This window comes from Papilio machaon, chromosome 3, assembly GCF_912999745.1.
Source record: "Papilio machaon chromosome 3, ilPapMach1.1, whole genome shotgun sequence".
Lineage (NCBI taxonomy): Eukaryota > Metazoa > Arthropoda > Insecta > Lepidoptera > Papilionidae > Papilio > Papilio machaon.
The window spans coordinates 1,277,951-1,296,841 of NC_059988.1; the positions used below are offsets into that span (position 1 = coordinate 1,277,951).

Sequence of the window (18,891 nt, forward strand, 5' to 3'; positions counted from 1 at the left end):
GCACTTACATTCATCAGATGAAACGCGGCAGAAATGCTTTGACTTCACGCCTTTTTCTATGTGGTTGTATTATTGTGGCCGGTCCCATTCGTGCATCACATGTTTTTGTTGGCGTTTACCACTGTTTAAGACTTCTAATCGTTCCGTAATAATCCTTATATCAATCAATATATGTATAAAAAATCAAATAAAACACTGGTGACTTAAATAACTATCATTTAAGACAAATATGGTTGATATAATTATGAACTGACTTAATAATCTTAACTTAATATCGCTAGAAATTATTAATTGCTATCATAAAGCGTAAATCGAAGACAGTATTAAAATTTTCGTAGTATACATATTAGATATTAATGTAAATACATTTTGAATATTTTTCATTTTCACTCAAACCTCTATTATAAAACGTGATCGGTACCGTTTTCTGCATGATTTCGGAGTATTTTCAAAAATTCTTTTCCGTCCTCTAAACATTCCTTTTTATATTAGCTCCAGTGAGTTAACATTTTCGTAGTCCACGCGGTTATTGGCCACGTTGAAAGGGTAAATTGCTTCTGTTTCCTTTGTTTCAAAGTAAATTAATGGTTTTAATTCTTTTTTATCAGCTTTACTAATCATCTCCTTGACCTTGTCCCACTTACGTAGGGTCGGTGCACCAGGTTTCCGTCCTCCAAATCAATCTGTCTGCTGTCATCTCCATTGTCACCCCCTTCTTGACCATGTCATCTTTCACGCAATCCACCAATCTCTTCCTAGGCCCACCTCTAACGGTGTACCCCTCCACACTCACATCAGCTTTACTTATGTTAATCTGATTTAGAAGTTCAATTGTCATTCTCTCATTAGTTGCAATACTAAAATCTACTTATTTTTTTTTATGAAAGGCGGAAAACAAGCAAACGCCCATCTGAATTAGCTGATCTCAAATCCGATTTCCATATAACAAAAGAGTAGGGAGGAAAGAGGACTAGGATTAGGTTTAGATTAAATAAAAAAATGTTTATAAGTCAAAAAAGCAGTATATTTATATCCCGACTGAGTCGAGATCGAATAGAGGTTACGATAGATCACATACCCATACCTTATATATAGACTCGAAAACATACTTTACTCAAAAAATATTGAAAAGAAAAAAAATATTTCAATCTTCAAACAGAAGTATAACTTTTGCATATTGGCGTGAAAAGTAATAAATTGACTCCCCCTTTCTTGAGAAGGTCATTAGCGTCGAACGTGGTTAAAAAAATATTGCTTCTATTTGCGTAACGCATCGCCCACTAACAAACTGTGCAAATTGCCAACCTAGCGCTCTCTGTTGCCTATTTGCAAAATATACCAAATTCATACTTTTATTAGAAATGAAACGAGCTTATATTTCATTTGATAGTAAATAACTACTTTTCTTTTATAAAGCCTTGAAAAATCGGTATTTGAACGAGATAGGTAGTTTAACATATTTAAGTTTAAGTGTTGCTATGTATTAGGCGGGCAGAGAGCTTCAGTGGCTCAGGGGTTAAGCACTCATCTTGTAATCTGCAGGTCCTGGGTTGGAAGTTGGTCTCTCTCTCTCTGTCTCTAGGTGCCTCTCCATTAATGGAGGTTGGCCGTCAACTCAGCGAATTTTTGCCGGCTTTGTGCCAAGCGAAATAAACGTTCCACGCTGGCAATATTCGTCCACTCCTTGGTATTACGCAGCCACGATTTCTTTCTTCGTCCAGTGCGTCTTTTGCCTGCAATTTATTAATTCGTAATTCAAATTATTATCTGTATTATCTTTTCTTTATGATTATGGAAACTCTTTGAGTTATAAGTCTCTTAACAGCTATTTTCTATTAAAACGACAGACATTTAATTAAAATTTTAATAGATAACATGATAGAGCACTTCTCTTTGGAAGACTTATTAAGCTCTTGGTCCTGTATTATCAAAGTTGCGGTGGATGTTAAATAAGCCTGTCAATCTAGAAATCCATTTAAAAGCATAAATCTTAAACGCTTCTATCTACTACGCTATTATCAAAATAATACTACGGATATAATAGGATTCTAGATATTAAAAAAATAATTAATTCATAACCAACAATCTTTTAAACATTCAATGCTTCAAATTTTTAATACGTTCAATTGTTTGAAATTGAACTCACAAGGCGAGTTAGTACTGTACGTGTTAAGTTTGAATTCCAACATATTATCATTTAAAGTTTTTTCTTTCAGTATTTACTTACAGGTTTAAACGTGCTAACAAATTTCCTTACAATACTCAATAATAAAATAATCCAAACCCAAACCACTGAATCCTTATTGAGTTGCCAATTTAGTTCCAATTAAGACGTTTAATATCCGAACCAAACTAATCCAACACTCTCCATTGTTTACAATTGCTTTAAACTAAAGTGGAAATTATTAAGCCTTATATCAATGAGTCTTACATCGTTATTATCTAATCTATGTTATGCCAAAAATTTAATGGACTTGTATTATTAGACTGACTCAGAAAGGTAATTACTTTTTGCTTAAGTGTACCGAGAAAACAAATGAAGTATATAATGAGTTTAAGTTTAAGAATGTATCATAATAAATCGCGCATTATATATATGAAGATATGTTTTGTATTAATGTAATCATAGTTGTTTGCGTTTGTTCACTAAGTGCCTATTTACTGAAATCTTCAAGGCTTTTAGAAATTTTAATTGAAAATTTTATTTAATCTTTCGATAAAACTTAATGATTGTTCTGTAAAAGAAGTGAAGAAGCATCATTAAAAACTACAAGCAGTTTGTTTAACAATTTTCCAAGAACTTGTAAAGTTGTTTTGCAGTACGTATTTTGTACACCTTGTTTGTTTGCGATGCCCGCTTAAGACTTTTGAGTGGTCATTATCTCTAGTTTACTAGAATGCATAATACAATTTTTTTTGCTATTACGGTAATTACACAGAATTGCTATTACGATTTTTAAGGTTAAATATTTTTTTTAATTAATACACCTCTAAGTTCTAGTTTACCAAGATTTAATCTATTTAATTTCTAGCACTAGATTACATTGATTATAATAACGATATTATACTATGTTTTATTCTAATAGTTTTTTTTTTCTTTTGTTTGATAACAGACGTCAAAATGATAGGAATTCTTCATTTCGTCTGACGAGTTTGTGCATTTAATTTTAAACCTTAAAGGATAGTTTATGTGTCGTTTTGCTACTTCAGCGATTTCAGGTGGCAGCTTGCTCCCTTGCCATCCTATAAAAAAAAAATTCTTTCAATTTGTTTCGTAGCATTCTACCATGCTATACTATTCATATTATATACCTTAGTTGTGTATTTTGATCGACTTTAAAATTTCCGCAAAAGTTTTAATTAAATCTTTTCCAAAATAACTTCATAAAGGTTTTTCTTCCCATTGAGTTTCGCTCAAAGGAAAATATTGTCTAACAAACTGAGGTACCTTAATAATTTTTTGTAGGTAAACTTTTTGAAGATTAAAAATAAAACAGCGTAAACTAAATACTGCTGACAATTCGGCATGTTATAAAAAGTCGTTTTTAATCACCGATTAATTGCTGTGTCATTCGTATCTTAAAATAGTTCGTAAAATTGCTATTAAATCATAATCTAATATATAAAATTCTCGTGTCACAGTTTTCGTCACCGCACTCCTCCGAAACGGCTTGACCGATTCTAATGAAATTTTGTGAGCATATTCAGTAGATCTGAGAATCGGCCAACATCTATTTTTCATAAGCCCCCCCCCCATTTAGTTTTTTTTTAACTGCGCGCGGACGGAGTCGCGGGCGACAGCTAGTATACCAAAAAATAATTCCTATAAATTCAGTAAGTAACGTGAATCATGGAAATAAATAAGACGTTAAAGTTACATTACGTTTAAATTAAGCACTTGTAATGAAATTTCAAAAGTAATTATTACATAATCTCATTAATATTATAAATGCGAATGTTCAGATGGATGTTTGTTTGAAGGTATCTGCGGCACGGCTCAACGTATCTTAATGAAATTTGGCACAGATGTAGAACATAGTCTGGAAGAACACATATGCTACTTTTTAAGTTTTTTTTTTTAATTCCGCGCAGACGGAGTCACGGGCGACAGCAAGTATTTTATGTTTATGACAAAATTAACGCTAAAGCATATTTAGTCTTTTACAGTGAAAAGTTTAAATTGTACAAAAAAGATTCCTTTATTAAATTATTAATTAAGAAAACTGTGTTCATTGAATTCCGAGATATAAATGAAACATTTCAAAGGAAAATTTATGGAATAAAAAAAGTATTCGATCGGAGAAAGTGAAAGTTTTTTAAATTAATTAAAGACGGAAACATTGAGAAATGTTATGGAATTTCTGACAGAATCATTAAAAACTAAAATATTTTAACCTTAATGGTATTAATCATTTTAAAAAAATCACTTTTTATACACAAATATATTATTTAAAAAAAATACTACAATGTTACATTTAAACTTAGAAAACATTCACAATAATTTAATGTGAAAGCTTATATTGATCAAACCTAATTTTAATAGTTATAGCTGTCGCCCGCTACTCCGTACGTTCAGTATTAAAAAAACTTACTATGTAGCCTATGTGTTCTTACAGACTACGATCTAGATTTCTAGATCTATGCCAAATTTGATAGAGATCCGTTGAAACGTTCTAGAGATACTTACTAACAAACATCCTTCCATCCATATATAACGCATCATCAAAAGCGTAAAACATTTTAATAACAATTGTAACATGAAATTACTTTTCTAAACTAATCAAAATTCATTAAGTAATAATTTAATTATCATAATTAATTCTCTTAATTAAGACATGTTTCTGACTTTTACATTATTAATTCTATAGAATATTAAATACTACTTTAAAAAACCTATTAAACATCTAAATTTATTTAATTAACAATAAATTACACTAAATTTCGTTAAAATTATTAAATACAAATTAAAGTAAATACCAAAGTCGTAATAAAGTCGAATGAAGTCATTGAATCAGGCATAAAGTTTAATTAAACTCGAATACTTAGAAATTCAAATACAAAATTCATTTTTAAAATTCTCATTATATTTTTTAATTTTAAGGGCACAAAGATTCTCTGGCGAACTTAAAACATTTTACCTTTTGGGGCAAAATGTACATATATATTTTTATATAGATAGTACCTACCTAATATTTACTTACATAGTGTTACAAAGGTAATCTTCGCAGCACGAATCTATCTTTATATCAAACTAGATTTTACCCGCGACTCCGTCCTACGGTAAAAATTATCTTATGTCCTTTTCCTGGTTCTAAGCTACCTGCCCACCAATTTTCAGTCAAATCAATTTTCTTTTATATATATAGATATATAGATATAGATGATATTTTTGGACGTTGATTATAAGCTTCCGCTGTAGTCCAGTAATTATGAAATCTGGTACAAACGTACCAGAGGGTCGTGTTTTAATGTCATTTCTTGTTTCGTTTGAAATCTTCCGTCTCAATAACCGTAAGGTTCCAATGCCGGTATACCTATACATATTAGTACAGGTGTTCCAGATAGTACGTAGAGCTTTAGAAAAGAGACATTCCAATTTGACCGTTACAAAAAAAATATATCATCCATCTTAATATCATAAAAAGATTTTGTTAGTTAGAAAACTTGTTATGTTAATACTTTTCAAATGTTAAAACAAAAAGTTTCCCGACCGTGACAGGACTCGAACCTGCAATCTTCGGATCCGAAGTCCGACGCCTTATCCATTAGGCCACACGGTCTTATTGAAGCTTGTTAAAATATGACACTAAATAACTTACTCTAGATCTAAAAAAATCGTAACTCAGAAAGTTATGCTTTAATATTTCTGTTTCGAGAGTTTTATTTCTACCACTTTATTCTGCTTAATGTGATTTAAAATAAAAATCTAATTTACTATTATATGTAAATAAAAAAAGCTTTTTGGAAGCATTTCATGTACAAAATGAAAAGTGTGACAAAAACACGTACCAATATTTTTTAAGTGGCAAAATCTATTGAAGAGCACGAAAAACTAAAATATGTATTGTTAGTACTACGAGATCAAATAAAATAAAAGAGATTGTATTCGTAATCCTCCGCTTAGACAGAAATAAATAAATATGTAACCATGGGTTTTTGACACCAAAATCTCTGTATAAAATATATCTTCATCCCTGTAATTATCTTTGACAAAACAGAGATAACAATATTTTTTAAATGGATATTTTGGTTTCGGAAACCCACAGTAAATCGACCAGACTCTTTACATTGTCAAATGGATAGACAATTCAGTCCTATTAATAATATTCAAGTAAAAATAAAACTGAACTATACAAGTATAACTAAGAACTATATAAGGTATACAAAACCGAAATCGTCGTAACTATGTATTGAAAAAGATAGATAAGGGAACTCTAATAAAAATTGAATTTAACGTTTATATAATTTTAATATACTAAAATACTAGAATATAATTCAGTAAACATGATTCAAAAAGTTGAAGCGCGAGTGATTTATTGAGCTCGCCTCAACTACACAATATTACATTTTCAAGGTAATTGAAGAAAACAATATAAAAGTAAATTTCAGAACAAATTACTAGAAGTTTTTGTTACGCAAAATAATTCGTTCTATACTGTGATGATGAGACGTTTACAAAGAATTGTATTAATAGATCAGTTTTATTTAAACTGTGGATAGGCTTATAACTATCCAAAATATGAAAATTAAAATTTTGATGTTACATACAGACACGTCAATTTTATTTATCTATAGTTGTCGCCCGTGACTTCGTCCGCACGGAATTAAAAATCAACATAAGAAGTAGCCTATGTGTTCTTCCAGACTATGTTCTACATTTTTGCCAAATTTCAACAAGATGCGTTAAGCCGTTTCGAAGATATCTTCAAACAAACATCCATCTAAACATTCGCGTTTATAATATTAGTTAGATCGTTGTCGTCCGCAACTCCGTCCGCGCTGATTTAAAAAATAAACTTAATTAGTAGCCTATGTTTTCCTTCGGTTTATGTTCTTTTTTTTTTAATCATAAGGTGGAAAACAACCAAGCGTTCACATCCACATCCACAAATGCAGATGCGTTGCCTATCTTTAATTGATACAGATGGGACAGACAGAGGATATATCCAATTCCTATGCATCCCCTCCGTCAAATTCCTGTCTGAAATTGAAAAAAAAAAATCTGAAATGTTGTCATAAACTCAAACATTCGTGATAGTTGATCGATTTAACATATCCGTGAAGCACCGAATTTGTATTTAATCAAAGCAACAGTTATTAAACCAAATACGCAAGCCAATTCAATATTCGATACCAGATATGTATTACGAGTAAATAATAACCCTTATTGGAAACGTTACAAACTTATTATTAAGCTTGTTACATTATTACTACAAGTTAAAGTTAAATACAAATAACTATATAAACGAAAGCTTCTCACGACAGATGGAAGAAAAACTACAACCCTTAATCGACGAAAACAAAAAGTTAAAAGAAGAATTGGTTTTATTAAAAGGAAAAATCGATTATTTGGAAACAGAAAAGAAGAAAAATAACATTATAGTTTTTGGAGTGCCGGAGAACGAAACATGTAATGAAGAATTAATACAGAATGTTTTAAACGAAATACAGAAAATGGATATTGAGATAAATAAGCAATGGATAAACAAAATTCATAGGATTGGAGTTAAAGACAAAGCAAAAGGGAAACCTAGGCCGATAATTGTATCATTAGTCAATGCATGGAAGAAACAAGAAATACTTAAGAATAAAAAGAAAATTAAATCCGAAATTTATATAACCGAAGATTTTCCCAAGGCAGTACTTGAAAAGAGGCGCGCTTTGCAGCCTCAGCTTGAAGAAGAGAAAAATAAAGGCAACTTTTGTTTCATAAAATACGACAAGCTGGTTGTATTAAAGAATAACAAAAATACCGAAAAACGAAAGCGTAAGCCCTCAACTCCAAAATCAAATACCACTGCAGACAATGAGCATGCAAATCTTCGGAAACTCTCAAAACTAAACGCCTTTGATATGCTTAGGGCAAGATCTAATTCCTTTCCACAATCGTTACAAAATATTAATTAGCAATCAAGAACCGGCAACTGGACAAACCGTAATCGTATGCAAGAAACACAATTAGCGAAACATATGACGAACACTCTCCCAAGCCGGGTGGTCGCCGTGGGAGAAGAAGACCAAAACCCTCTAAAGAGCGAACCTGAAAACTTAATATATATAGCTACATTAAATGTTAGGTCCCTAAAATCTCCAGGTAAATTATTAGAATTAGAATTGGCATTAAACAACATAAAATACGACATATTAGGATTAAGTGAAGTTAGAAGATTAGGAGAAGGTATAGAAGAGCATGAAAATTATATATTTTGTTATAAAGGAGAAAGATGTGGTATGTTTGGAGTTGGCTTTCTGATAAAAAAACACTTACGACCACATATAGAAGAATTCGTTGGAGTATCCGATAGGATCGCTATACTAAATATTAAACTTCCGATTAAAAATAAAAAAGAGATCTGGTCTATCGTTCAAGTCTATGCACCCACCGACTCAAACAAACCAGAAGACATAAAAAGATCAGAAATGTTTTACGAGAATCTACATTCAGTTGTACAAACATGTCATAAAAATTTGATATTAATGGGCGACTTCAACGCAAGGGTCGGAAAGGCTACAATAGGAGAAGAAAACATAATTGGCAAGTTTGGTATTGGAAGAAGGAGCTCGAATGGAAAGAAGTTGATTAATTTTGCATGGGAGAATAAATTAAGTATAACAAATAGCTTCTTTAATATAAAACCCCGGAAAAAATGGACATGGGTTTCACCGGATGGAAAAAACAAAAATGAAATAGATTACATTCTATGCAATAATATTAAAATCGTAAAAAACATAAACATTATCAACAACCTAAACTTTAACACAGACCACAGAATGGTAAGAATGGCCTTGAAACTGACGTTAAATAAACAATCAAGAAAACACTTTAACAAAGAACCATGTCCAAAAACTATCATTAATATTAGCGAAGAAGACATACACAGAACAGTTAGAAAATCTGAGGAAATCATAAGTGGTATAGATAGTGTAGAAGAACAATACGATAAATTTATAAAAACTATCAAAGATCTTACAAAAAAGACGTATGGGAGAAAAAGAATAACTTTATCACCAGAAACGCAAGATTTAATCGAAAAAAGAAAACGAATGCTCTCGAATAGGAAAGAAAATCAACTAGAAATTAGGAATATAAGTAAAACTATAAATATACGAATACGACAAGATATCAAAGCAAATAGAGATCGGACAATATCAACATATATAGAAAAAACCGGAGGAGTAAATAAAGCTTTTAAAAGTCTTGAAAATAAAGTAGATTGGATGACAAAATTAAACAAAAGAGATGGGCACAGTTCAGGAAAGAGAAAAGACATTTTGGAAACAGCTACAGATTTCTACAGAAGCCTATATAGTTCCGATATAAGAACTCACGGTATGACGTCAGAACATAAATACTCTACTGATGAGACAATCCCCGCGATAATTACTTCTGAAGTCGAAAATGCAATAAAAACACAAAAAAATGGCATAGCAACAGGACCTGACAATATATCTAATGAAATACTAAAGATAGGGATTAAATCTATTGCACCAATTTTAACAAAAATTTTCAACAATATACTAACAACAGAAATCATACCTAGAGATTGGACCACATCTACCATCACTTTAATACACAAAAAAGGAAGTAAAACAGACATAGGCAACTATAGACCTATCAGCCTAATGTCCAACATTTATAAAATATTCTCAAAAGTACTATTAAAAAGAATAACCACCACCCTAGATGCACATCAGCCTAAAGAACAGGCAGGCTTTAGGAGTAACTTCTCAACAATAGACCACATACACGTAGTAAAGCAAATTATCCAAAAATATAATGAATACAATATGAACTATTACATCGGATTCATAGACTATAATAAAGCATTCGATTCCTTAGAACACGAAGCTATATGGACCGCATTGAAATTACAAGGCGTAGATAACAAATATATAAGAATCTTACAAAAACTATATTCCAATTGCAAATCTGTGATTAAAATTGAAAGCACTGGCCCAGAGTTTCCAATAAAGAGAGGCGTGAGACAGGGAGACCCAATATCACCCAAGCTCTTCTCCGCTGTCCTTGAAATGGTGTTTAGAAACCTAGAGTGGAGCCACAGAGGTTTAAATATTGACGGTGTCAAGCTTAGTCATTTGAGGTTTGCAGATGACATTGTTGTTTTCTCAGAATGTCCTCTATTACTCGAGAAGATGATACAAGAATTAGCTTTTGAAAGTGGCAAAGTCGGTCTTACCATGAACACCAACAAAACAAAAATTCTCACAAATTCCACGAAATACAAAGTCACAGTCAACGACAAAATTATCGAATACGTAGATGAATATATATATTTAGGACATCTTATTGCTACAACAGACTGCACTGGTAAAGAAATTCAAAGAAGAGTAACCAATACCTGGAAGAGGTATTGGTCCTTAAAGGAAGTTATGAAAAATAAAAATATAACAACGAAACATAAAAGGAAAGTATTTAATATCTGCATTTTGCCTTGTTTATCATATGCGTGTCAGACGTGGGCATTAACAAATAAACAACTCAATAAGTTAAAGGTTTGTCAAAATTCTATAGAAAGAAGTGTACTCGGAGTAAGGCTTAAGGATAAAACAACATTGAAACATAATAAAGAAAAAACACAATTTAACAACATAACTAATACTGTAAGAAAACTAAAATGGCGTTGGTCAGGACACATGATGAGAGAAAAGAAGGAAAAATGGTCTAGATTGGTTACAGAATGGTACCCACGTCAGGGAAAGAGAAACAAAGGAAGGCAGATAAAGAGATGGGAAGACGACCTCAAAAAAGTTGCAGGTCGTTTGTGGACGAGAGAAGCCAGGGACAGACAGAAGTGGAAATCTTTAGAGGAGGCCTTTGTCCAAGGACAAGCTGTAGATTAAGGTTAACAGTCGCCGGTTTAAATTTATTTTTTGTTATTAAACAATGTTAAAAATTGTAAAAAATCTTCAGCAATAAAGGCTTTATTATTATTATTATACAAATAACTAAGATCAAGGTATACTGAAATTCACGATATCAACGTGTAATTCCACTTGTCAGGACGAGAGAAACGAGCCATGTATTACTTTCCTACAATGTTTACTAATAAAATATTACTCTTTCAGATTTAGGCTTTGGCACACTTTTTTCAATTTATTACTAGACTAGCTTTGCCCGCGACTTCGTCCGAGTGAAATAATGTCTTCGGATAGCATTTTTTTGGGCTAATTATTTTACTTAACCGATATAGAAGAACATAGAGAGGGGTCCATAGAGAATAGGTCCTGGGTCTCTACCTACACCTCTGGATTACGGGCGCCAATTTTTGTTGTTGTTGTGGTATTTTACTTAAACTTATACAAAATTACAACAAAATGTATGAAAATTACAAAATGAGAGATGATAATGTGTGTTCATACCACAGTGGAAACACAACCTAACAACTTTAATAATGCAACTTTTTCATGCGATGTTTTAATGCTATTTACGTAATAAAACTCCAAGTAAACTAAGGACAGATAGGAACAATTGTGAAAAGTTTTATTGGCAATTATCCCCTGAGCTCGGTAAATTGTGCTTTGTGAACGAACTCAGTAATTCGTTCAAGTTTTCAAAGTGGTTTTGATTTTTATTTCTCCTATGAATATATTAATTTCAACGTCATTAAACTTCGAGTGATTTAATGGTCTCTTAGTGTAGCTTCAATATGTTAAATATAAATTATAAAAAAATTAATGGGTGTTTAAATAACCTTACGTACGTACGACAGTTAGACTGAGCATAATATTCGTAATTCTAATTCTATTAAAAAAATAACTAATTCCTCTACGTATCTGCTCAAAATTAGATGGTTGCTCACGCTTGAATTCAGAAGTAAAAGGAAAACAGTATATAGTTAGTTTGAGAAAATCTGCACTAAGCGAGTGTTTAAGTAACCATTACACAATTTCAAGTTCAGCAGTAAGACAATATGATAGTGGACAATGCTAAAAATTTTGATGTTAAAATTTTTAGCATTGTCCACTATCAAAATATTAGACTTTGTGTCAGTAATGATTTTTCATACTACGTAATTTAAATACCTATGAAAAAAGGCATTTTAAATACATTAAGGTAATCGTTAGGGTTTTTTCTTTTTTACAAAATTCAACATACAAAGTAAAAAGGCTTGCGCGGCGTAATTGCTTCGTTAAATTTAAACGTTACTGTAACGACACGACATGGCGACGCGACGTAGGCGTTCTCCACTTTACGAATAAGTGTTTTATAGAGTAAAATAACTACGTCAATATCAGTGAAAATACTTCGATACCTTTTATTATAACAGCTTCCAATTAAGTGTTCTTCAGTAAATCGGATATTAATTAAAAGTTGTAACTTTGTCGTAGTAGTAACGGTTCTTTTAGGCATTGAAAAAAACAAAGCTAATAATAGATAACATATTGTAAATTACCAGTCATTATTTTAATAAAATTCAATTTTAACTTAAGATTTTTAAGGTTTTTTTTTTTTCAATTTTTAAAATTGGAATGGAATTTTATACAGTTTTTTTTTTAAATTTTAAAATTGAAATGGAGACTATAAGTACAACTGTATCTTTCTTATCTTATTTCTTACTAATATTACAAATGCGAATGTTTGGATGGATGTATGTTTGAAGGTGTCTCCGGAACAAGGGGAACAGTAATTGAACTATAGTCATTCAAATAGTGTTAAGAAATTTAAATAAAACTTAACATTCAACCATCTAGCGAATGTCGCCTTAAATTTCTTCACAATTGAACATTTAAATAGGAAGACTTGTGAAAATAAACTCAAGCAATTCTAACTTATTACATTTGATATATTAAATATATTTTAGAAGTTAACAGTATTACCAGGGATGGGAAAAAATTCTCAGTAAAGGTCTTTGCGATACTTAATGGTCTGTTAAATCTAAGTTTTTTATAAATATACTTCTATATTTGCTTAAAAATATAAACAGTTCTTTCTATGCTTCAATGGTAATTAACTGAACCAAAGCCATTTGACTGGACGCAGTCAAATAAAAGCTTAAGTTGGCTTGTTCATAATTTCTTCAAGCATTTCATAATTTTGTAAACAAATGTAGCTTTTGCAAACTTCGTTGCTTTCGAGGGTTTGTCGGTAAACGATACGAAGCCTTAATTAGTTCGTTCTAGATATCTGAATATTAAACTTACTTCGGTATGACTTTGTGTAGTTCTTACAAAGTAACTTTAACGAATTTAACCTCCATATTTAATTGGTAAGTTTCAAAAACTTATACAATCCCGATTGGAATTTATAATTTTACGCTCGCCTCCCTCGTAACAAGTACTTTAAAAAATCACGTTAAGTGTATAACATCTTTCAGTCTCTTTACAGAAACTGAAATGCATACAATGTAGAAGTATAAATTCAAAGATCTTTAGACAATGTGTATTAATACATATACTAGCTGTAGCCCGCGACTCCGTCCGCACGGAATTAAAAAAAAACAAATTAGTAGCCTATTTGTTCTTCCAGAATATGTTCTACATCTATGCCAAATTTCAGCGAGATTCATACAGCTGTTCTGAAGATACCTTCAAACAAACATCTACCCATCCATCCATCCATCTAAATATTCGCATTTATAGTATTAGTAAGATTTTCAAAGCCAAGAATACCAACAAGCCTCAATTATAAAATGAACAGAAATTACCGCAATAATTTTATTGTATTTGTTTTTTACCTATTTATTTTGTAAGCAATGTTACCGTGGAATTCCACTGCCGTAATGCTTCTATCAAACATATTATTGCTCATGTGTTTCTGCTGTTTCGGAAATTGAAACAAACAGTAACGGAAAAACAAAATAAATTATAATATGTGATGTTAATAGAATTAATTTTCTTGTACCGGAATGCTTGTGCTGCTTGCATTGTTCTGTTAGACACTCAAATATATTACAATCGTCACACCACAGAGCTATTCATGCACACGCGGCATATTAAACGATATCTCCGCTTTAATCAACGGACTCCTTTAATTGTCCTGTCCTGTAATCCTGTCTATCAATTTATTATGTTGTGAAAATATTAAACAAACTACAACGCAACGCAGACACTTTCTTAAACCACGCTCTTAACAACAGAAATATAAATGTAACGACTAACTCTTAAACAAACTTTAAAACTAAGATTTAAATTATACTATTTATTCCATTAGTATTGGATTTTTTTAGTCTCGTGTTTAACTAATCAATTCAGGAAAAGTTTTACTCTTTGCGGACAAACTCGTTAAACAACTTAGGCGCTTTCAACTTTTGTTTTAGCTTTACGCCTGTTTCGCATTAAACGTAATGTTTTTTCTTTTATTTTACAACATTGGAATAGATTAGCAGTTTTCTAAAAGTCACTACAGTTTTTTAGAAGCATTTATTTAATGTACATAATGTACATGTACATCCTAGAAATGTACATCTAGTTCTTTATGCCGTAGCAATCTTTAATTGACACGCTTATTTATTACTTACTAGCTTTTAACCGCGATTCCGTCCGCGCGGATCAAAAATATAGAAAACGGGGTAAAAATTATCCTATGTCCGTTTCCTGGTTCTAAGCTACCTGCCCACCAATTTTCAGTCAAATCGATTCAGCCGTTCTTGAGTTATAAATAGTGTAACTAACACAACTTTCTTTTATATATATAGACTAGCTTTTACCCGCGACTCCGTCCGCGCGGATTAAGAAATAGAAAACGGGGTAAAATTATCGTATGTCCGTTTCCTGGTTCTAAGCTACCTGCCCACCAATTTTCAGTCAAATCGATTCAGCCGTTCTTGAGTTATAAATAGTGTAACTAACACAACTTTCTTTTATATATATAGACTAGCTTTTACCCGCGACTCCGTCCGCGCGGATTAAGAAATAGAAAACGGGGTAAAATTATCCTATGTCCGTTTCCTGGTTCTAAGCTACCTGCCCACCAATTTTCAGTCAAATCGATTCAGCCGTTCTTGAGTTATAAATAGTGTAACTAACACGACTTTCTTTTATATATATAGATGTAGATATAGATATATAGATGTACATAGACGTTTCAATGTCTACAACAGTTTAAGATTTGTCGAAACGCTAATTCCTACTGTGTATTAAGCAGATATTTCTAAATACATTTATTATTTGCATTTCTTCCTTCGTACGCCGGAAAGATTTAAAAGTAATTCAATGCAAGCATACGCTCAGTAGAACGGTGCATGCAATTACTGACCACTTTTGAGATACGAACCTCTGAACAAGAAAGACTTGAGCGGAACCATTGTTAGAGAGCTTCTGGTATTGAATCAGCTCTCAATACCTAACGACGGTACCCCTATCTTCAATAAATCGTTCCTTTTTATTATTAGAATTCTTTAAGACTCTTCTAAATCGGTACGGAAGAAAATTATAAAAGGTTTAGATAAAAAATATCCTCCTCGTATGTCTTATTTCCAATGGCGCTTGCGCGACTACCATACAGCGCCGCTAGTGGAAATAGGCGCTAATAAAAGATTATTATTGAAAATGTTTATTTCAAAATAAGACTATTTGTTCTAGAATATTATAAATCTGTATTCTTTCATGCTTTTTCAGATATTTAAGGAAATTTGTTAACTATTTATAATTGAATGACGAATTAAATGGCATATTAAAGTCCAATCCATTACCTAAATATAAGTACTTTAAGAATTCTTCACAATTGTTAAACCAAGATGGCCGCGTAATAAACTTACTTCGATAGTTGTTCACTAACAACCATTTCCTTGTAGTTGGAAGAAGTTATTGCGTTCAACTTTAATCGTATGAAGTACTAGATGCAGTACGAAGAAAAAGTACAATTATTATCATAAAACTGGCTACACACCTTTAGTTTCAATTACACAGGTTTAACTGAAGTCAGAATGTTCGGTTATAACTTACACGTGTAAAAAATAAGAAATGTACAATTTAACTGACAGTAATGTTAGCTACACAGTTACTATGGCTAACCATTCCTGATACTCAGCTAAAACTATGCGATTAAAATTAAAGGTGTGTAGCTGGCTTTATGTTAAACTTAGTAATCTTACTAATATTATAATAGATATCTCCAGAAAAGCAGATAAATTAGGCATAGATGTAGAACATAGTCTAGAAAAGCACATAAGCTACTAAGTTTTTTTTTTAATACCGAGCGGACGGTGTCGCGGGTGATAGCTAATTTCTAACCGACTTCAAAAAAAGTCTCAAATAAAATGCACTAAAAAGTAAAAAATAATGTCATGAATAACCTCAAAAGTAAGAAAGTTCTCTTCTTTCTTGTAACATGTCAATGTTGTTCAATTGTTTTTTTTTTTGTGTGTAACGATACCAAGTTACATTGAAAGTATTTTTTTTGTATTCGGGCACAATTGAATCGTAACAATACGTTTCGTTTCATGTCAAATAATGGTGATATTCAGAAATCGCATTGAATTTGAGGCTTATTAGTCTAACTGAAAAACGAACTGATTTCGAATTTCAAAGAAAAAACAGTCGAAAAACACAAAAGCTTTTGCAGTCAAAAAACCTGCTTTGAAATAGAAAAAGGCTTAATTTGAAACTAGTACACCATACAATGTATAACAAGTCATGTTACATAAAGAAACAACAATGGCGATTTACCAACAATTCAATTTTATGGCAATAATGTACTGAAATAAGGTTAAAATATTGGTTCTTCTAAATTTTACCTTTGAGAACTGGGACTGATTTATTCTTTAATGTTTCACAACATTAAAACTGTCGTAAAATAGTTTTACGCCGCGTGTTCGGCCGCGATAAGGCGATTTACACTTACAAGCGCTTTCATAAAAATCATGCTTTAAACGATTTTAACCGAACTCTAACGTAGATAAAAATTGCCTTTGAGTTGACGCTGTTTGCTAAGTGCTCTTCAATTTATAATGATCGGAAGTCGATTGCCTTCGTCTTTTCTTGCCTTAGCAGTCACTGATCAAACGCGAAGTCCGTCAGTTTATACTCTGACTAGGCATACCTTCTTTAAATCCATATTTTGATACTTATTTAGCCAATTGATTAATAAGTTTGAGGTTAAAAGCAATTTATATTACCGTTTTAGAATTTAATATTCCAGAAATGGATCACCATAATATGCCTTTGTGTTCAGTTGTTTTTCTTTAATTTCAAGATGTACCAAGAGAAGCAAGCCAACGTAACTGTGTATTTATAATTTCAAGAACTATGAAGAAAGTTAATAAACTGCCCGGAGAACTATTACTTTGCTGGAACATTTTACATTTTTATCAAAACAGAAATAATGAAAACAATACTAAAATTTCTTAAAAAAAGAAAATAAAAAAACTGACATTACGAATACCTTTCACTCAGTACGAATTTTATTAAGCTTCGAGCGAAAGCTATTGTGTGCTTTCGTTAATCTGTTTGGTACATAGTAAAATAACTTAGATTCAAAGAAAACAAAAAATGTTTAAAGCTTTAGTCGAGCCGTTATCCATTTGCATGTCGATCCAATCAATCGAAACCCATAAAATATTTTTAAAGAACATTTTCCTCGTAGTTTTAAAATACATATTTTTATATACTGTTTTGTTTTGTTATTTAGACAACCAAATATATAATGATCTGGGTAACGAAAGCTTGGTGTACTGACCTCGTCAAAATTTCTATTAATTAAGTGTCTCAGTAGATGAAACCAACTGTAAGTTTGAAGCTGGGAACAGCATAAGCTCTGCTTCTTCCGATTACTCAAAAATTGTTTTTTTTTGTATTCTTTTTAATTTATATCTGTAAAAGTAATTTTTGTTTTTAGTTAATAAACTGCTATATGTTTTTTTTCTTTTTATTATTATACTATGTATATATTTCATGATTTAGTAGCGATTGAAAAAAGCGTAGTAAGAATCAATTGATACAGCATCGGCGTCGTTATGATACAGTTTTCATATAGAACTTTGACTTTGTACTCCCGAACGCAATTTCAATGGGCTGAAAACGAAAACGGACGATTTTTCATTTGGCGTACCGCCAGTATCAGCAGTTTGAAAGAAATATATGCAATTTCAAGCCTTCATTGCATGAAACTAAATCGAGTTTCATTCTCTATCGGTTAGCCGAACTAACTTTCCTGAGATCAATCCTCAAAGATTACTGTGTTATAAGAGGAAGTATTTTCAAAGATACATCAATTTTCCGAATGCTTGAATCCGAATTGAGATCCTTATATTTTTTTAATGCAAAAATCTTCCTAAATCCCTTATTTATTTGTTAGTTCTGTCTCCTAAATATAATAAAAATACTATTTCAGTAAAACTATGTGACATAAAGTGTTATTACATTTTTCCATCATCGTTTTACATGAACATTTAAGTTGTTACAGAAAACCGCAAAAGCGCGGCAAGACTCGAGCGTCTCATTAAAACTTTTACGGGAAAATTAAATAAGTCTTTGTAAGGAAATCCCCTCAACCCCCTTCCTTTCTCCGCCTGTAATATACACATTAGTGTATTTTACTTCATTAAAACTACCTCAAAAGGAATCCCTATAGCAAGTGTAGTTAACAGGGTTTAGAACTTTACTAACCGACGCAGACAAAAAAATACTAGATCTTTTACTTCTGATTCTGCTTAGTACCTATATTCAATTTTAATTTAACTGTTTTTAGAAGGATTTTTTTCAAGCAGTAGT

General features: G+C 31.6%; 1 non-coding gene across 1 annotated transcript; it reads right to left on the reverse strand.

The window, feature by feature from the left end:
* Positions 1–5,707: 5,707 nt before the first annotated feature.
* Trnar-ucg lies at positions 5,708–5,780 on the reverse strand. Its single transcript has one exon. It is a non-coding gene; the product is annotated as a tRNA-Arg (tRNA).
* Between the last annotated feature and the right edge of the window lie 13,111 nt (positions 5,781–18,891).